Source organism: Patella vulgata, chromosome 9, assembly GCF_932274485.2.
Source record: "Patella vulgata chromosome 9, xgPatVulg1.2, whole genome shotgun sequence".
Lineage (NCBI taxonomy): Eukaryota > Metazoa > Mollusca > Gastropoda > Patellidae > Patella > Patella vulgata.
Window position 1 is genome coordinate 8,788,098 of NC_065887.2, and position 13,935 is coordinate 8,802,032.

A 13,935-nucleotide genomic window follows, 5' to 3' on the forward strand; every position below is an offset into this window, starting at 1 on the left:
GGACAGTGTGCCTGGCAAGAGCAGTCTCTACTAGTTCGGTTGGACGAAAAACCGATACCCCAGACAGCTGGAATTCGAAATAATAGTAGGTCGTACCGCCGCTGTCCGGGCAAAATTTCCTTCATAGCACACTGTAATGCACAAACCCGTCTTTATTACCCCAGTCGGGGCCAAAAATTGGAACGTTAAACCCCATTTGTTTTCTTTGGACATTTGTGCATTTATGGACTTATTTTGACATGATGTATGGTACGTAAATCACATTACTAGTTCTTTAAAACTTAATAGTGACTTGTTTGTACTGTACATCGCCTTATTGGCCAAATACCGGTAGAGCATGCAAAACATTAACCCACTCACGTACAACGTATACATATACAGCATGTTATAACATGAAGCCCGTATTTCTTAGATCCAAAGAATTGATGAATTATTTTAATGTTGTAAACTCGGGTATATCATATGTTTATATAAATGTATCATATTCCAAGTGAAATCATGGAGGGAATATAATCTGATCAATAAGCAGACAGAATACGGTTCAGAAAGAGTAAGAGGTATCTGTCCAGAATCATTTCTAAAAGAGTCTGATCATAGGGTGCCATTATGTTACCCAATCTATAAGTTTGATATATATATAGAAAGAGAAATGGGGTTTGACGTCCACTCGACACAAGCTAGGTCATTTCGAGACTAACACATGCTTCAACTTTATGTCAATAATTCGCTTGCGCGTAGGGGTCTTTAGCAGTGGGAGGAAACCGGAGGACCCGGCGAAAACCCACGAGGATGTACAGGGGTTTGATATATCAAGATAAGACATGAAATGAAATTGGGTTTAACGTCCTACTGTTCTGCTCCGACTGGGATAATGAAGACGGGCATGCGCCATGCAGTGTGCTATGAGGGAAATTTTGTCCGGACAGCGGCGCTGTGGTCTACTCTTTTTTGAATTCCAAAAACCAGGGGATCATTTACGTGCAATCTGTACACAGGACCTCGGGTTTTTCGTTCAATCCGAGTGACTAGACAGCTGTCCTTGTTAGGCCATCCATTCTGCACCACTGACAAGCAAAAACCACGCCGGAAGATCCAAATCCGGAAGATCCAGGTCAATTTTCTGGGTCGATACCGGGAGCGAACCCGCGACCTCTAGGCTAGCTAGCCAGGATCTTGCCCACTTAGCTACCGTGCCAGGGATCAACATTAGAACACAACATATGAGTGGCAGAGACAACGAACGGAATTATAGTTGTTCTGTTAAAGCCTAGCTCACTAGCCCACAAACCGCCATACGTGCTACTACGGGAGAAATTAGAGACTTTTGGCAAGTGGAATTTTTCCCATCCGTATCGCGTATCCGTATCATCACGTGATACGTTGCGTCAATGTAGTTTTAGAGTTTTGGCAGATTTTCGCGTCGCGTACGTGTACGTCGATCAGCTGAGCTTAGTTCTATTACAGCATGATGGCAGATATCTACCAAGATCACCATCAGTACTAGTCGCTGAGCTATTAAAAAAATTTAATGTCAAATCTTATTAAAAATCTTCGACTTCGACTCGATTGCAATTTTTGGTTTCACTAAGGTATCATTTCAGAAAGTTTATACCCCCATACCACAGAATAAAATCATTTACAGATTTCCAAGGTCCCGCCTCCCTAAATTTAGCACGTAGATCAACCATCATGGTTAAAATCACATCAAATATACACGTTCGTGTTCTAGAATACACAAAGATTCATAAAAACGCCATGATACAACATTTCAGAGAGAGAGAGGGAGAAATGGGGTTTAACGTCCACTCGAACAACATTTCAGCGTCTAAAAGAAGCAAAAAAGACGGTAAAAGGACACGACAATGTTATACGGCCCTTTTCCGTGTGAAAGCTGTTCGATACGTGCTGCCGTATCCGTGTGCCGTATCACGTATGAGAAATACACACACATTGATGACGTCACACGCAAAATCCATACGGATACGCGATACGGACCAGAAATTTACGCTTGCCAAAAGTCTCTATTTTCACTGCGTACATCTTATGCGTCACTTTTGTGTGTTCGGCACCGTGGAAGATCGCAAACTGGCCGTATAGATTTTTATTCCTGCACACAATAAATTTTAACCGGTTTCTTGCGGCTGGTCTGCGAGCTACCAAACGCTACGACCCGTGGATGTCAAAACACTTGCGGCGGGTTGTGAGCTACATGTAGGCTGAAGATGAAACGGAAAGCTGGTTTTAAGATTTCCATGTGCGGGGAATTATTATAATCGTTGGTGTTGATTTAAAGCCAATAGATTTTCCCATTCTCGACTAAAAATATATAATGGTAGTAGGATGAAATCAGCAAGATGTCGAAATAGCTTTTTTGAGATTTTAAAAGGATAAAAACACTTACGTCCTCGACAAATATTTAGTTATATCATGAAAATTTTATGTTATTAACCTGTACTGGTTGTATTGTAATCTTGAGCCAAGTATCAGGAATTAATAGCTGTAGCTGTCTGGTTCAAGTTTCAGAAAGATTAAGAGTCACTGATAGTACTGGTTGTGATGTAACCGTATGCCTGGTATCAGGAATCGCTGGATCACGTTTGAGAAATATTGTTGAGTTATAATTTAACCGTGGTCCAAGAATCAGGAAATACAGGTTCACGTATTAGACAGATTAAGAGCCACTGATAGTACTGGTTGTGGGCCAAGTTTCGGAAATTAGTAGCGGAATGGTTAATGTTTTAGATGTTTAAGATCCACTTATCTAATATTTATGTACCATTTATTAAGCATGTTAAATTGCCTTGTCTATTATTTATAATTACGCTCGAGTAACTCACATTTGATGGACAACACTTGAAACCAATCAGTGAGTTACTAGTGTCAAGACTAGATGACTTGCTAATGAGCGATTCAATTATCGATACTCGTAATACCCGGCACTCGTTTTCTAGGTCTTCTATAATCATTCACCTTTTTTTTATTTTTAGGGTGTGTGTGGTCGAGCGGTCGAACATATGCGCTTTAGATCATAAGGTCTGTCACTGAGTCAAGTTGCGTGGTTCATTTTCCATGCGGAACTTTTATCCATCGTGAATTGTGGGTGAGAATTCCCTACCCCTATCCATAACCACTGTGGTGTCTAATTGGGAATGGAAACAGACTCGTCTGTCGGATATTTCCAATCTGGTTTCGTGGCAAGGTAAAGTGTCTAATCATTCGGATGGATCGACAAAACCGAGGTCACGGGTAGCATCGCTGTCCGGGTAACATGCCATTCATTGGCTTATACCCATTTCCATTATCTCAAGTAGTTACACAAAAGTAAGATATTAAACTCCAGTTTATTGTCATTCATTTGCCGGTTGAAAAGGTATGAAACATTTTAATAAATAATGGCTATGGCACCTAATGTTCTTAGATATAATAGGAAGGACATCATGTTGAAGCGCTTACATTATGTCAAATGGGATCAAAGTTTTTTGTATAATCCATTGACTTTGTTTTCCAGAATAAGGGTGGTTGAATAGCCGAATGGTTCGCGCGTGCGCGCTGTATCATAAGGTCTGTCATTAATTCAACCGGCGTGGTTTCGATTCCCGGGTTGTACGTGACAAGGAGTAGGGTCGCCTCTCCAACCTCATGGGTTTTCTCTGGGTCCTCCGGTTTCCTCCCACTGCTAAAGACCCCTACGCGCAAGCGAATTATTGAAATGACCTAGTTCCCCCCCTCTCTCTCTCTCTCTCTCTCTCTCTCTCTCTCTCTCTCTGGCTTTCATTATGCCAAATAGGATCAGACATCTTTGTACAATGGGGCCATATTAATCCGTTGAGTTTGTTTTCCAGAATAAAATCGACCATCAATGGCCAATTACAAATTACAACGGACTGCAAGTGGATTCGCCAAATGAGAAGCATCATTGCATTTCTAAGACTATATTCAAGTGTCAAACATAGGTTATCTGACCACTCACTCCTGACAACTTAAAAAAAATGATATAACTTTAATGAAAAAAAGAGTAAAATAGCCAATTGGTCAAAGTCAGTCAGACAAGTATTCGTCACATATTGAAAACTGGGCAATATTTTTATGAAATAAATTGAAATGAAATGGGGTTTAAGGTCCTACTGTTCTACTCCGACTGGGCTAATCAAGACGAGCAATACGCCGTACAGTGTGCCACGAGGGCAATTTGGCCCAGACTCTTATATCGAATTCCAACTGCCAAGGGATCTCTCAAGTGCTCGATTTTTCGTCCCATCAGAACGACCAGACAGCTGTCCATGCCAGACTCCCCGCCCTGCACCACTGGCAAGGGAAAACCGCGCTGAAAAATCCAGATGAACCAACATCTTTATGAGAGTAATTGTAAACAAGAGACTGTTATTTATCGATCTAAAGCTGCATTAATTGTTTTATATATTCATGTATTCCTGGTTCTAGTTTTATCTTATAATTATATCTTACTATCTCGCTGGTCAATTTACAATATACCGTCCATATTCATTTATTCTCTTTACACTAGAATTCATTATATATCTCTACATCTACCATTAAATAACATCTGGATAAATCCATGATTATGTATCATGTCTGTGATGTTCATGTGTTGTTTGTGTGTTTCACTATGTAGTCAGTGTCGATGGTTCGCTGGTATTTGTGCGCTTATCAACAATGGAGAGAGAGAGAGAGAGAGAGAGAGAGAGAGAGAGAGAGAGAGAGCGATCTTAACGTCCACTCTACACAAACTAGGTCATTTCGGGACTAACATATGATTCAATTTTATTTCAATAATTCGCTTGCTCGCCTTTGTCTTTAGCAGTGGGAGGTAACCGGAGGACCGGGAGAAACCCACGATGGTGGACAGGCGACCCTCCTCCTCGTCACGCACAACCGTGGAATCGAAACCACGCCAGTTGACTCAATGACAGACCTTATCATACAACGCACACGCGCTCCACCATTCGACCATCACGTAACACGTACCAATTGTGTCAAAAGATTCTTTCAAAAAAGTAAAGCATTGACTTCTATTTTCTCGAAAGCCCAATAACGTTGATTTAATAGATCAAAATAATGCTATTTTAGAGGTACACTCGATAATATCAACTTAAGTAGTCCAAAAAGTTGCGGTCGTGACCTTTCAGAAATCTTGCATACGAAGCTATCGTTTCTTTTGGTCTTGCGTCGGTTTTTTGGGTTATTTTTTCTACCTTGAACATTTATTCCACTCTACAATTATTGAAAATTATATTAACAAAATACATTTCCTACACAATTCATTTTCACAGCAGTAAAGTTGTATTTAATTCACTTTAAAAAAAGAAAAAGACGACAGTTTGGCGACAATTTAAAATCAGAATATTGAATCAGTAAACGGTTAGAATCCTGAATTACAATCACGTATTCATTTTATTCAAAGTGGAATTTTTATTATTGTTTAGAATTTATATTAAAAGCATTTAAATAACCATGAGGATCATCATATAATGTTGTCAATACGAATTACCCTTGTAGTAAATATCACTAAAAACCTGTTAGCTAATTGTCGTGGTTTCGATCTCGAGCCTGTAGATGCCAAGGAGTAGAGTCGCCTGCCCAATCTTGTGTGTTTAGTCCCGGGTCCCACGGTTTCCTCCCACTGCTAAAAGACCCCTACGAGCAAGCGAATTATTGAAATAAAATTGTACCATATGTTAGTTTCTCTCTTCCTGCTATTTGTTAGTTAATACAAATTGTTCGGTAAAATGGCTCAATTTTATTTCAATAATTCGCTTGCGCGTAGGGATCTTTAGCAGTGAAAACCCACGAGGTTGGACAGGCGACCCTACTCTTTGTCGCGTACAACCGGGGAATCGAAACCACGCCAGTTGACTCAATGGCAGACCCTATGATACAGCGCGCACGTGCTAACCATTCGGCCATCCAACCCCATCAGACTGTCCAGACGGATTGTTTTGTTTTCAAACCCGTAACAAAAAGATAAATGATATCTCCGTTCTATTCACCACATGAACATCGGAGAATTCTCAATTGATGCGTTCACAGTCAACACATATTTTTGGTACTGTGGTATTTTGTGCTTTAGTATGTTCCCTCTAATTTGGAATGCAAATTCGACCCATGTATAAAAAGTAATAAGATATTCGTACAAATGTGAATTTGAAATTATTTCAATTCTTGCATAACCAAATTAAATTGTACTGGAAAATCAAAACGGGTTATGCGACCGGTTTTGTATAGCCAAACAAAATGTCTTTTTACTGGAATTCTGAAATGTACTACATGTATAAAGAGTTAGTTCTTAAATGGTTAACCCTTACTTGCACATTAATATGACAACGATACGGCTCCGTATTTAAATGGTTACCCCTCACTTGCACATTAATATGACAACGTTTCGGTTCCATACTTAAATAGTTACCCCTCACTTGCACATTAATATGACTACGATTCGGCTCCATACTGGTTACCCCCCCCCCCCCACTTTCACATTAATATGACAACGATTCGGCTCCATATTTAAATGGTTACCCCTCACTTTCACATTAATATGACAACGATTCGGCTTCACATTTAAATGGTTACCCCACACCCTGCACATTAATGTCCTTTGTGTGCTCTTTATATAACGCCACGTCTTCAGTAGCCCATGCCTTCCTTCCCGACGCCTCCCGAGGCTCACCAATTTTCATCGGCAGTAAATCGCCGAGGCCAAAAAATGCCCAGTGGGACCTTGCCCTTAGAGAGAAGGTTGCTACTTGGTGTACTAAAACAGTTATTCAGATCTGTCGATAAACTTTACTTCCATAACACATCAGTTCCCCATGGAGCGTTTTGTGTCACAAAATTTCCTTATTAGATTTCTCATTCAAGGAACAGTTTAGAAGAAGATTGCCAAGAACAGACTTTTTCTAAATCAATATCTAGTTTCCCTAGGAAACAAGAACTTGACAAGTTATTCACCAACAGTGACTTAAAATTAACACATCCTTGTGACCTGGGTCACATGTACTTTAAGTGAAGACGGTTTCAGAAAACTGAGATTGGCATGTGTACTTGTATTCTCTAGCAGCGTAGCTTTACACAGGCCAGTAGGCTCGATTGACGTATTGTACTTATTCAAAAAAAGTAGGGGATATTTGATTTTGGGGGCATAATACTAAAATATGCAAATGACTACGAAAAAAGTCACTATAGAACCTAACAGAAGAAACATTTCCAGTTACATGTGACGCCCAAACGCACCAATAGCTACCGCATGGAATGCAGGTGATGCTTGGGATCATCATGGGGGTCCAACCCAAGATTTGCACGACTCTGACTTTGAATGTTACAGTCATTGTGGCATTGAATTCCAGGGTGGAAACATCAGTTTAATTGTTTTAGTGACCAGAAAACAAATTTTAATATGCGTCGGCTTACCCAAAATGAAAGGTTACGTGCCCTTGGCATGCTACAGATCGGCACAACACAGGCGGTTGTGGCGCGGACGATGAATGTTTCTCAGTCTGTCATAAGCAGGCTATGGTCCAGATACCGTGATACACAATCTGTACAGGACAGACCACGCTCAGGTCGACCAAGGGTGACAACTCAAGCCCAGGATCGATTTATCCGTACCTTGGCCTTGAGAAATCGTGTCATCACAGCAAATCAGATCAGCGCTCGTCTTCAAACAGACACTGGTGTGAGAGTGAGTGGCCAGACGATTCGGAATCGACTGCATAGGGGTCACCTTCGCGCCCGACGTCCTCGCGTGATCCCTTGTTTGAGAGATCATCACATTCAGGCAAGACGTCGTTGGTGTAGGGATCGTCAACACTCGGATAATCGACGCTGGAGCAATGTGATGTTTTCAGATGAGTCAAGGTTCACTGTTGATTTTTTGGACAGACGTAGAAGGGTGTGGCGTCGTCGAAACGAGCGCTTCCAAGACGTTAACGTCATCAGACATGATCGATTTGGGGGTGATTCTGTTATGGTGTGGGGAGGCATCACTGTTGCTGGAAGAACGGCTTTACATGTTGTTGCAGGGCGTGTTACAGGCCAGTACTACCGGGACAACATCTTGGCAGTCCATGTTGTGCCGTTCGCACGACGTCATGGCCGCCGTTTCATCTTCCAGGATGACAACGCAAGATGTCACAGGGCCAGGATCGTTACAGGTTACCTCCAACAACAGAACATCACCACATTACCTTGGCCAGCACTGAGTCCCGACCTCTCCCCCATCGAGCATGTCTGGGACATGCTTGGACAGCGGTTACGTCAACGTCAACAACGTCCTGCCAATGTCCAAGAACTTGCTGCTGCGTTGCAACAGGAATGGGACAATCTGGACCAAAATGACCTTAGACGTCTCATTAGGAGTATGCCACGTCGGATCAATGCTTGTTTGGCAAACAGAGGAGGATTTACCCGTTACTGACTTGGTTGTGATGCTGTGGTAACTTTGCTGTTTGACCCCGGGTATCATTTTACCCTTATAATGGTCAGTCTGTGCCTTACTTAGTCTAACGATCATTTGGAATAAATCGATGAATGTGAACTTCATTTCATTTTATCATTTGTTTCTTCGTCAGTTTCATTAGGTGACTTTAATAACACTTAAAAATCAAATATCCCCTACTTTTTTGAATAGTATATATTTGCTAGGGGACTTTGATTGATATAATGCATTTTGTAGGAGCTTAGGTTTACATAGCGTACATGTATTTTCTATGAACATACATTCACATAATTACAGGAGCGTAGATTGACGTATTGTAGATGTATTTGCTAGGAGCTTAGATTGACATAATGTACATGTATTCTGTAGATAGGTTTACATAGCGTACATGTATTTTCTATGAACTTACATTCTCATAATTACAGGAGCTCAGATTGCCGTATTGTACATGTATTCTCTGGGATCGTAGATTGACGTATTGTACATATATTTTCTGGGAGCTTAGATTAACATAATATACACCTGTTTCATAAATCAAAGTTTTTGTAATTAGAATACCTATTTGGTATCGACCAAATTATGATACATTATATTTTCCAGGAGGTGGTTGGAGGAAGAATGGTCAATCTTGTGAGCTTTATATCATAAAGTCTGGAATTGAGTTAAGTGACGCTGTTTCCATCATCCCACACTGGAATGTGACGAGGAGTAGGGTCCTATTGCTAAAGGCCCCAATCTGATTACGACACAGATCCAATTTCGTTTCGATTTTTATTGTTCACAATTTCGTTTTACTTGCCATTACTACAATAGGATCTGGAAGAGTTGTTACATTACCCACGTTCTGGTTGATGTTTGGGATTAGCCAATGACATTGTCTGTTGCGGCGAGTTTTTGGCGTGAGGTGCACGGATCTGTGGGTAGATATTCACAGCGAAGATAGAGCAAAAGTTGTATTTTAAAATACCCTCTTTGTTAAACACATGTCTGACATCAATAGTTCATAACCCGCTCGTATGACCTGACACGACCTCCCACTACAACTTATCAGATCTTCATGTTGTGAAGGCCATCTACAGTATAAAAAAATGAAATCAAATGTAGATCTGTATTTTAATCAAATTGCCAAAGACCCCCTACGCGGAAGAAAATTTTGAATTAAAATTGTACCATATGTTAGTCAGTCCCGAAATGACCTAGTTTGTGTCGAGTGGACGTTTAACCCCATTTCTTTCTTTTAATTTTCCAGTCAGAACTACGACTATGACTTTAAGATGCACTTTCCGCCGTGACATATCGAATCAGCTGGAAATGGCCAGGTTACTCCTTAGATTAATACCCCCCCACGTGATTTTCATCCATTATGGAGAAGATTATGTAACAATCTTTTAGCGGTGTAACCGGTTTATAAACCGACTCTCTACTATTAATCAATGAGAGAGAATTCTTGTCACGATTCCAACCTTTGTAACGCCGCTTATATCAGACGAATTCAAGCTTTGTAGCGCCGCTTATATCAGACGAATTCAAGCAAATGTCGTTCATAATATATGACGTCTCCCTTCTGAGATCAGCGCTCCAGGTCAAAATGAGTTGAGCATCTGTATTGGAAAATCCGCCTTCATTAACCTGGTAGGAACAGAAAGTGTAACGTTAAAACTCATTCCATAGCATTTCCATTGTAGACTTCTTACAATTGTTGTTAGAATTATCTGAACAAGCAGCATTGTAACAAAAATTAATATCAGAGTTGAATAACGGAAGTGTAAACACGGGGCGTACTAATCAGAAACTAGAAACGAAAATGTGACACAGTTTTGGCGGGTTTCGCCGGTGCCCTTTTAACCGATGTCACTAGCAGTGTGAAACCCCAAATACACGCTAGAATAAAAGTTAAAAATATAGGTTTTTAAATTACCATACATTATCACCCGTACTACAGCCACCTCCCCCTTCTACAAACACATATTTCTGTGAAATATCACCTTTGTCTAGGCGCTATTTCAACTGACATCATTTGCATTATGTGAGACTCCAGTCGAGTCTAATAGAAATGAATAATGGGCTGGCTTATCCCAGGACGTATGGGGTTAGCTCGCGACGTTAGTCGAGAAAGTTCCCCGGGATTTTCAAGCGTGGTTTCCCAGCGGTGCAGGACTGAACCCCTGACAGTTGGAATTCAATTGCTACCCAGGCACAATGCCCCTCATACTACACTGTATGACGTTTACCCAATTCGTGCAGAAATGTAGGACGTTAAACCCCATTCATTCATTCATTCATTCGTTCATTCAACACAAAAGAAAACAGTTCATGGATCGACGAATATCTCCAAACAACTCGGGTCTCTTTAACTATGAGTATATGGTATACAGCCGTGTATATAGCTATAAGATAAGGAATACTCTAGAGGAAGTTTTACCAGTCCAATGAATAACAATGAACCTTGGTACATTAATATCATTCAGACCATCATTCAACCTTGTAATAAAGTCCCCACGCAAATACCGGGAGAGAGAGAGAGCGAGAGAGAGAGAGAGAGAGAGAGAGATTTTCGGACAATTATAATATTTCAATTTTTGGCTTGAGCATAGTGCTCTTTAGTAGTAAGAGGAAACCGGAAATCGTTGGACCTGGAGAAAAAAAAAACCACGAAGGTACAGCGGGGTACACTTATGGCAGATTTCTTCTCAAGGATATTGTAATTTAGAAATTGTTTCCAGTCAGGTCCAGTTGACATTAACAGTTAGTCAAAGGGATAGAACGGGTCAACATACTATGCCACCGTGGCGAGGATTCGCGAGTGAAAACAGGGTCCACCATTTGTTTCATCACATCCGCCATAATGCTCTAAAGTGAACGACTAGCTTGATTGTAAAGGATCTCTTATAAATGAAATTGAAATTTTTATCAGGGATTCAGATTTTGATACCGTTACGGTACCTAAAAATAACAATAGATCTATTATACGCCTAATACATAAATTTATAGAAATGGGATGAGATTTGACGTGTAAATACTGAAAATATATTGTGCAATACGGTGTGCGAAATGGCAAAAGTCACCAAAACTAAAATCATCTCAAATCTGTGCTAATGTGTTATGTGAAGACATATATTTGTTGTATATTGTATGTACCGGTAATTATTTTATAATAGGCCTACTTGGGAAATAAAATTGTCACATGTTGTCTTTTTATCATACATTTTGGCAGATACAATATTCCAGTTGGCGAAAAAAAAATATGAACAATTTTTTTTATATAAACATTATTATCCATTTTGGCGGGAAAAAAAATTGAAAGCCAGTGTGAGCCCTGATGCCACGAGAAATATAGCTGCCACGAAACACAATTTAATTCATAAGCTTCAAGGCTTAAACATACATTATACAAGAGCTACATCTGCCTATTGTAGGTCTTTCTTTAGGCCCCAAATGTTATCTAAATTATTAATTAGAAATTAATTAACTGATCCAAACCTTAATCAACTCTTGATGGCATCGGATATTCGAGATTTTTACTAGATTAGAACGCTATTTAAAAATTAAAGTGGCAAAGGGAGGCTAAGTCTCGAATATACCAGTGCCCTTTTTACCATATGCACATATATATCTTTCCAAAACTATAAACAGTGATAACTTGGCTCAGAATGAAGTAATTTGAATAAAATTTTCAATTTTTTCATTTTACGTTATCTATTTTGAGCTATTATAGCAAGAATGGTCAGCTCTTTATCTTTATTTCACAGAATGTATCTTTAATGTTTCAGGGACAAACCAGAGTTATAAATAACACGAGTGAAGTGAAGGAATGTTAAAAGATTAAGCTGTAATGTCATGCAGTAAGACACGTCCACTATATTGAGATGAGGTTAGTAAAATGGACACGAATCTTATCGATATATTACAGTCAATGTCAATTGATCCTTTATTCGGTTTCTACAACAACATGATTATCTATGGGTAACCTAGCGGTCACACGGCATATTTTATATCAATTTGAAACTCAGCCATTTGAAACTCTGACAGTCTATTAATACTAGACTAAAGGGTCATTCACACGATGTTCATCTGATTCGATGGTTCTTCTTGGCGCAAGACAGGGGCCCTGAGTGCAATGACAAATGCAATTCAACTGGACCCCGTGTGTACCAGAACATATGTTTGATATGGCAATAAGACTAGGCCGTAGTGCCTCTACCCGGGCAGAATTCCGCCATAGCACCCGCATAGGGTATTTCAGTTTTCATTAGCCTGGTTTGTGAAAAACAGTAAGACGTTAAACCCTATTTCATTCCATTCGCGTGACGAATGACGTAATTGTACGTGCAAGGTAACGTGTACCCGGGACCTCGGTTTTTCGTCCAACCGAATGACTATACGTTGTCCCCTTGCCAGGCATTCTGTCCTGCACAACTGACAAATGAGGGACCCACGTTGGAAAATCCTGAGGAACTTACTCGTCCAACATAGGAATCGAACCGGAATCCCCGGGTTAGCGAGGCTATATTTTTTAAGAGACTATTAGTAATAACAGTTATACATTATTATCGGGGGCTGGATGGCTGAATGGTTAGCACGTGCGCGCTGTATCATAAGGCCTGTCATTGAGTCAACTGTCGTGGTTTCGAATCCCCGGTTGTACGTGACAAGGAAAAGGGTCGCCTGTCCAACCTCCTGGGTTTTCTCCGATTTTCTCCACTGCTAAAGACCCCTACGCGCAAGCAAATTATTGAAATAAAATTAAACCATATGTTAGTCCCGAAATGACCTAGTCTGTGTCGAGTGGACGTTAAACCTCTCTCTCTCACATCATTATCACCCGTCAAAATTGGGATGGGGTGGTGTGAGTGGCCGGATGGTTAACGCGTGCGTTGGATAAGAAGGTCTGTCATTGAGCCAAGCGGCGTGGTTTCGATTCCTTATTAGTACGTGACAAGGTGTAGGGTCGCCTGTCCAGCCTGGTGGGCTTTCTCCGAGTCCTCCGATTTCCTCCCACTGCTAAAGATCCCTACGCGCTAGCGAATTCTTGAAATAAAATTGAACCATAGCTAGTTTGTGCCAAGTGGACCGTTAAACCCCCCTCTCTCTCTCTCACTCTCTTTCACTCTCTCACTCTCTCTCATCGCGATTTATATTCGGAAGTGACAAATTAGTGAAATACTACGTGGATTTTTATCCCAGAAACGTACAAATTTGTCGTCTCTCAAGTGTGTTTCGTTCTTATAACTAAAAGCAGATGTCTATTTAATTATAGTAAGTACTGTGATTATTGTAAATATGATCTATTTATTATCTGAAACATTATACGGAAAGGAACAACTTATTGGTTATATATTTCTCAGTTGGCCCGTTATACCATGTATGGCAAGCGGTATAACTATACCTCACATTAACCTAAGTATGTTTATGGTATGTTACTTCCAGTTTGTGCACCTCAAAATTTCAGTAGTCAACCTCATACAAACTTTGGAGCAAGTTCATGG

General features: G+C 40.3%; 1 protein-coding gene across 3 annotated transcripts in view; it reads right to left on the minus strand.

The window, feature by feature from the left end:
- Window positions 1–13,935, minus strand: part of LOC126831685 (dipeptidyl peptidase 4) — a 385,894-nt gene that overhangs the window by 283,343 nt on the left and 88,616 nt on the right. The gene's annotated exons all lie outside the window — the stretch shown is intronic.